This window comes from Coregonus clupeaformis, chromosome 25 (genome assembly GCF_020615455.1).
Source record: "Coregonus clupeaformis isolate EN_2021a chromosome 25, ASM2061545v1, whole genome shotgun sequence".
NCBI classification, from domain to species: Eukaryota; Metazoa; Chordata; class Actinopteri; order Salmoniformes; family Salmonidae; genus Coregonus; species Coregonus clupeaformis.
This window is the reverse complement of record NC_059216.1, coordinates 26,829,505-26,836,917: the sequence shown is the minus strand read 5'-3', so window position 1 is coordinate 26,836,917 and position 7,413 is coordinate 26,829,505.

Sequence of the window (7,413 nt, the reverse complement as noted above, 5' to 3'; positions counted from 1 at the left end):
TTCTTGTTTTTTTCACAAAAACATTTATTTTGCATCTTCAAAGTGTTAGGCATGTTGTGTAAATCAAAATCATACAAACCCCCCAAAAATCAATTTTAATTCCAGGTTGTAAGGCAACAAAATAGGAAAAATGCCAAGTGGGGATTATATTTTCGCAAGCCACTGTATCTTCTCACATAGCCAATTAGTAATCATATAAGCTATAATTACGGCAGTACTAAACATCAGTCTATGCGCTATCAAATCACTGATTACAGAATGTAATATTCAATGACTTTCAAAAGCATATTTCCCTTCAATACAGATTAGCAAAAATGTGAGGAGTTTGACAAGGAACATATATTATACTATGTGGTGAAATGTGTAAAGTAACAACATTTTAGTTTTAATCTATAATTCATCAATGGTGGCTTTCAAGTGTTTAAATATACATTTTTAGCTGGGTTCCAATGTACTACTAGGACTCCCTGATGCTGTCTTCTGCTTTGTAACATGAATTAAAGTGCACCAGAAGTGTCTACTTCTATTACCACAGACATCAGTGTGAATAGTGGAATTCCCCCCAGCACTGGATCATACAGGTAAAATATTTATGAACTATATACACACACATGTATTCTGTACACCATAAAACATCTAATTCGATCTCGTTGTCATCAGTCTTTCTGTGTAATAACAGGAATATATAAATAAACACTCAGCAAAAAAAGAAACATCCCTTTTTCAGGACCCTGTCTTTCAAAGATAATTCGTAAAAATCCATATAACTTCACAGATCTTAATTGTAAAGGGTTTAAACACTGTTTCCCATGCTTGTTCAATGAACCATAAACAATTAATGAACATGCACCTGTGGAACGGTTGTTAAGACACTAACAGCTTACAGACGGTAGGCAATTAAGGTCACAGTTATGAAAACGTAGGACACTAAGGAGGCCTTTCTACTGACTCTGAAAAACACCAAAAGAAAGATGCCCAGGGTCCCTGCTCATCTGCGTGAATGTGCCTTAGGCGTGCTGCAAGGAGGCATGAGGAGTGCAGATGTGGCCAGGGCAATACATTGTAATGTTCATACTGTGAGACGATAGGACGGACAGCTGATCGTCCTTGCAGTGGAAGACCACGTGTAACAACACCTGCACAGGATCGGTACATCCGAACATCACACCTGTGGGACAGGTACAGGATGGCAACAACAACTGCCCCAGTTACACCAGGAACGCACAATCCCTCCATCAGTGCTCAGACTGTCCACAATAGGCTGGACTGAGGGCTTATAGGCCTGTTGTAAGGCAGGTCCTCAACAGACATCACTGGCAACAAACCCACCGTCTCTGGACCAGACAGGACTGGCAAAAAGTGCTCTTCACTGACGAGTCGCGGTTTTGTCTCACCAGGGGTGATGGTTTATCGTCGAAGGAATGAGCGTTACACCGAGGCCTGTACTCTGGAGCGGGATCAATTTGAAGGTGGAGGGTCCGTCATGGTCTGGGGCGGTGTGTCACAGCATCAGACTGAGCTTGTTGTCATTGCAGGCAATCTCAACGCTGTGCGTTACAGGGAAGACATCCTCCTCCCTCATGTGGTACCCTTCCTGCAGGCTCATCCTGACATGACCCTCCAGCATGACAATGCCACCAGCCATACTGCTCGTTCTGTGCGTGATTTCCTGCAAGACAGGAATGTCAGTGTTCTGCCATGGCCAGCGAAGAGCCCGGATCTCAATCCCATTGAGCACATCTGGGACCTGTTGGATCGGAGGGTGAGGGCTAGGGCCATTCCCCCCAGAAATGTCCAGGAACTTGCAGGTGCCTTGGTGGAAGAGTGGGGTAACATCTCACAGCAAGAACTGGCAAATCTGGTGCAGTCCATGAAGAGGAGATGCACTGCAGTACTTAATGCAGCTGGTGGCCACACCAGATACTGACTGTTACTTTTGATTTTGACCCCCCCTTTGTTCAGGGACACATTATTCAATTTCTGTTAGTCACATGTCTGTGGAACTTGTTCAGTTTATGTCTCAGTAGTTGAATCTTGTTATGTTCATACAAATATTTACATATGTTAAGTTTGCTGAAAATAAACACAGTTGACAGTGAGAGGACGTTTCTTTTTTTGCCGAGTTGATATATATATATATATATATATATATTTATTTACTGTGTGTTGAAATATAATAACTCAAAATATTCAGGAAATATTTAGTCAATTATGTAAAATATTTGGTCTTTACTCTGATCATTGAAGATGGCCTTGGCATAATGTGAAATAGCGGTGTGTACTTACCTGTACATTATAAGGTTTTAGTATAAATACTTATACTGTAAGGTTTTATCACTCCAAGCAGTTAGTCACACGGAACGGTGGAAACGGCGGCTCTACAACCACTAGTGATGGAGGTTCCCTATCCCCCGCCACTGGAACCCTGGCCCCATCTCAAGGTCATATGAAGAGGTCAATGGTCAGGGCCAGGGGGGTTCAGCCCCATTCATCATATCATGCTGGAAAATTTGTTTTAATGTGATTTTACACAACAAATCTGGCAGCCCCTTCAGCCATCTGTCTTCATAAAATGACTTTGTCAAAGAGCAGTGGAGCCCAGTGTTTCCTATTACCCAGCCCAAGTCATAGTTAACCTAGCAGAGATGGAGTGGTATTACTTGAACCCAGTGGTGTCAATTTAGCTAAACCTAGGGTATGGCAAATTCCCATTTACTGCATTTCTACACAATTTAAAAACTCTGAAATGCTATTTCTAGAAAGCAAAAACGAACAAAAAATGGCCCCAGCCATTAATTATTACTGCAATATTAGGTTTAAAGGTCTGTGGAACGGCGTGTACAATGTCAACCACTACTCAACCTCATCTTGAATTGGTAAATTTACTTGTGGAACGTCACATACAGTGCAACATGAAATAGATTAATAATACACGCTATCAAGTCACAAGGCCAACTTCAAATGCCACGAGCAGCACCGCAGATATTGAGATGAGCGAGATGCAAGACTCACACAGTATCTGCGCATGTGCATGGGTTCGCTTCACGCTGTTACAGGGTGGTACCCAGCAGAGAAGATGAGCCTCACGCCTCAACGCTTTTAGCTGTTGTGGAAATTAACTCACTATGCTGTTTACTTTCTGCATCTATGTCATATCACTGTCTACCTTTTAACTGTCTTTTCATGAAAAACATGTTTAAAAAAGTATTTCACATTAAATTCCTATTACTAACAACTCTAAGGACCTTTTTTCAACATGATGTTTATTTTGGAAATAACAGAGCTCTACCAGGCAGTTGAGAAGTACATATGCACTGGATTTTTACTCATCTCAACAATATTACAAACATGACTTTAGGTCTGCTTCAATGGCTTTTATAGGTAGGTAAGCATTGTTAGATTAGGATTGACGGTACATTTAAAAAATATGGTAATTTTGTATGTACAAACATGAATATTTAATTACATTGAAATGAATGCATTTTCAGGTGGTATATAGTATAATGTCCCTCAAAATGGCTCTTAAATTTCAAGTGATCCATGTTTCCCACATGTTCGGACCACATTTTGAGAAAATATATGACAGTGCTGTTTTTTTATTACCATTATAGGCATTATTTTATAGCCATCCTATTGACTAATTGACCCCATGGGTCATGAAATGTGGTTTAACCAATTTATGTTGCAATATAGTGTGTTGTCAACAATTAAATCATTTCTTCCCCAAAATAAGTATATTGAACAAAAGTATAAACACAACAACAAGTGTTGGTCCAATGTTTCATGAACTGAAATAAAAGATCCCAGAAATTTTCCATACGCACAAAAACATCTCTTACTACCTTCTTTTAAGGTCTTACGTTTCTTTGAAGAGAAAAATCCAACCAAAACCCTGTTCTTTGCTGTGAACTTTGTTTGATCAGCATTACCCTTTGCATGGACTCTGGGGACTGTTCTTAAAGAGAGGAAGCAGTGCAGAACTGACCTCACTCCTCTGTTCACTGCTTATATTACTTTCCAGCTAGCACATAACGTTCTGAGAACCATATGTTTCTTAGAGCTTGGCGAGAGCATTGTTGTTTTATTGTTATTTGGCACACAACCTTCCCACAACGTTCTGGGAATGGTGCAGGATAGTTGCTTGGCTTTGGAACATTCTCAGCACATTTAGGGAACTTGACAAAAAAAGCAATTTTCTTAGTATTTCATTACTTTAAAAGAAAGTTCTAGGAACGTTCTTCTGTGGGAATTTCAGTACTTTCCTACAGTTTTCCTCATGGTTCTATTTAAAGTCATGTTCTCAAAATTGTTACGACAAGATTAAGAAAACTTTCCATAAAAACCACAAGAAAACTTTAGTTTTCTAGCTAGCTAGCTAACGTTAGGTAGTGCAATCAGTTGATTGTCAGCTGGAATGGCAATAGCTAGAGTAGTATAACGGAACTTACTTAGCTAGTAACATAGCAGGCTATTCTATACAGATAGCTAGCTTGCTACAGTACAATGTCTTTTTTTATTTGTTTAAAAAAAAAAAAAATAGGAGTATGACACTGCCAACATTGACATGGAAATCCTGAATATGTTAACACCCAATCCGCAGTTTACACACACACACACGGATTCCAGACTATACCGAACAAATTGTAGCTACCACCATTGATGACGACTTCAAAATGCACTTCGGAATGAAAAGGAGCACCTCTGCGAGGAAACCCAAATAACCAAACAGGCAGTCGGTCGGCCATTCATTCTAGTAGCTCATGATTGTACTGTGGTTACTAGGAAATCAGGAGTCATTCAGGTGAATATTGTCGTGCCATTATAAACTAATCATGAACATGGATGTGATCAGGTACAAAACTATAGTACCACACCATTGATAAGCAACGTCATAACTAGCCAACTCCATCACAGCTAGCTACTGTAGTCCATACACGTGCACAGACCAACAACATACAATTATAGACCTAGCTACTTCAAACACTAATAAGTTGTCATAATGCTCAGACAACAGGTAAACAGGGCCGCAGACTGTTACTCGCATATTTCAAAATATATAATAAAATAAACGGCAAGCGATCTGCAATAAAACTCACCAGAAATCCATCCTGCTAAATTGGCAATCGGTTTTGTTTACATTATATTGACGTGACCATTCAACTGTCATAAAGCACTGTATTAAAAGGCACATAGTAGCGCTGACGCCTTGTGGTGGTAATGACGAACTGCATGTTACTGCAGCATCATTTGGATTTGATTTCGAATCACGACTGATAGGCCTAGTTGGCAAAGAGTGAATTTATGTTCAGAGTAGTGTTATAATATTATAACAGTTATATCATAATGTATATATCATAATATAAGTGATATTCATTAGTGCAGGGGAATCGGCGACAGGTTCGATGTCTCTAAATCTACGGTCGAGGCCTGCTTCCAGAGGGTGATCGAAGCAGTATCTCATCTCTCTGCACAAGTCATTGTCTGGCCAACAGGGGCCAGAGCACAAGAGGTCATCTGTGGCTTCGCAAAGGCAGCTAAGTTCCCTGGGGTGATCGGAGCCATTGATAGAACACACATTCCCATCAAGGCCCCCCGAGAATACCCTGAGACAAATGTCAACCGAAAGCGTACCGGAACTCAGACCTGCACCAGATGATTACCGCCAACCCGCAGTCTATGGTGCCCAACGATGCCCACATCCTGGGGGATCCAGCATACCCTCTACAATCATGGCTGCTGGTTCCCTTCAAAGACAACGGCCTCCTATCAGGAGTTTAAAGAAACTTCAACAACTCACTCTGCACCACAAGGTGCACAATAGAGAGGTCCTTCGCCCATCTGAAGGGAAGGTTTGTGCGCCTGAAGTACCTTGATATGAACGGCACTGACCTGATCCCACTCTGTATACTTGCATTTTGTGTGCTACACAACATTTGCCTCTGCAATGATGATACCATAGATGGTGTGTTCTGTGGCATGCTACATGGTGAACAGGAAGAAGAGCAGGATGTCAATGATGGAGGGTGATGCCTGTTGCATCGCAGAAGCAGAACTACATTGCTCATCTGTTGTCTCATGAGCTGTAGGCTAAAACCCAAACCCACCCCAAGCCCCTGGACCAGAGTTGGGCTGATGTGTGTATGTGATGGAGCCAGCACTTACTATTCCACTGCAGCTCTCTCCCTCTCTCTCAGATTCACAGGGTTGATGTGTCTATGGAGGGTGTCTAGCGCATTAAAATATGGGCATGTTGCCCTTCCTGAGCCTCATTTTTTTGTTATTAGAGAGGGTCTCCTTGTACACTTTTAACATGCCCTTCCACTTGTCACATTGGGGGCCTGTGACCTGATGGCCTTTCTTCTGCATTTCTAGTACTATGAGCTCCCAGGCAGCTTTTTTTGAAGAATCGAAATTCGATCTGTATTGTTCAGAACGTGCAATGAGGAGAAGGACCACTGCCTGGTCCCAGGTGAACCCTGCTACCCCTGACTCAATGGCTCCCTGACTGACTGCTGAGGTTTCCTCACTGGCTCCCTGAATCCCTTGCTCCCTCACTGGTTGGCTCCTGCAGTGATCCTGACTCTACAAAATAAAAATAAATACAACAATATCAGGCTACACTCGGCTGATTTAATTACTAGGTTGAAGATAACAACCCCTAGTATGAAAATGTATGCACTCACTAACTGTAAGTCGCTCTGGATAAGAGCGTCTGCTAAATGACTAAAATGTAGATCAATTAGAGGATGGAGAAACTTGGCTAGCTAACGTTAGCTAAATTAGCTAGCTAAGTTAGCTAGCTAACGTTAGCTTACCTAGTAAGTGAACATAATAAATGACATACTCCTTCAAATGTTCATGAACACATACATACGCTACATAACTAAATTACCTCCTTGGCTTGTTTTGCCATTACATTTGGCAATATGTTTAATTATAACTTAAAGTGTATCAAAATAGCCACATCCATCACATCTTAACGTTACAGACACTGCCATTTTGAAATTGAATAGAACTCTCGCAGACTCTCGGATCAACCCTACTCCTTGGCCAGAGCATCCAGTGTGCGCTCTGAACACTCCGAGAGCAAAACGCTCTGAATTTACGAATGCCCAGATCACACTCTGAGTGCTCTCTGGCACTCCAGAGTGAATTTACAAACACACCCTTACTAAATGTGTGTTCAGGTATGTTGGCCTCACCCACTAATTGGCCTTCCTTTGAAAATGGGGTTTGTTTGAATAGATTAAAATGAACAGCTTTGTATGTGTTAAAAAAACATGGCATTCTAGCTCCATCTTGGTGGCGCAGTGGACTATGTGTTTGCATGATTAATGCCTAAGCAAATTTATTTCAATGTGTCCTATCTGTGCTTAGAGTTCAAAACAGTTAACCTAAGCTAGCAGGGTTGTT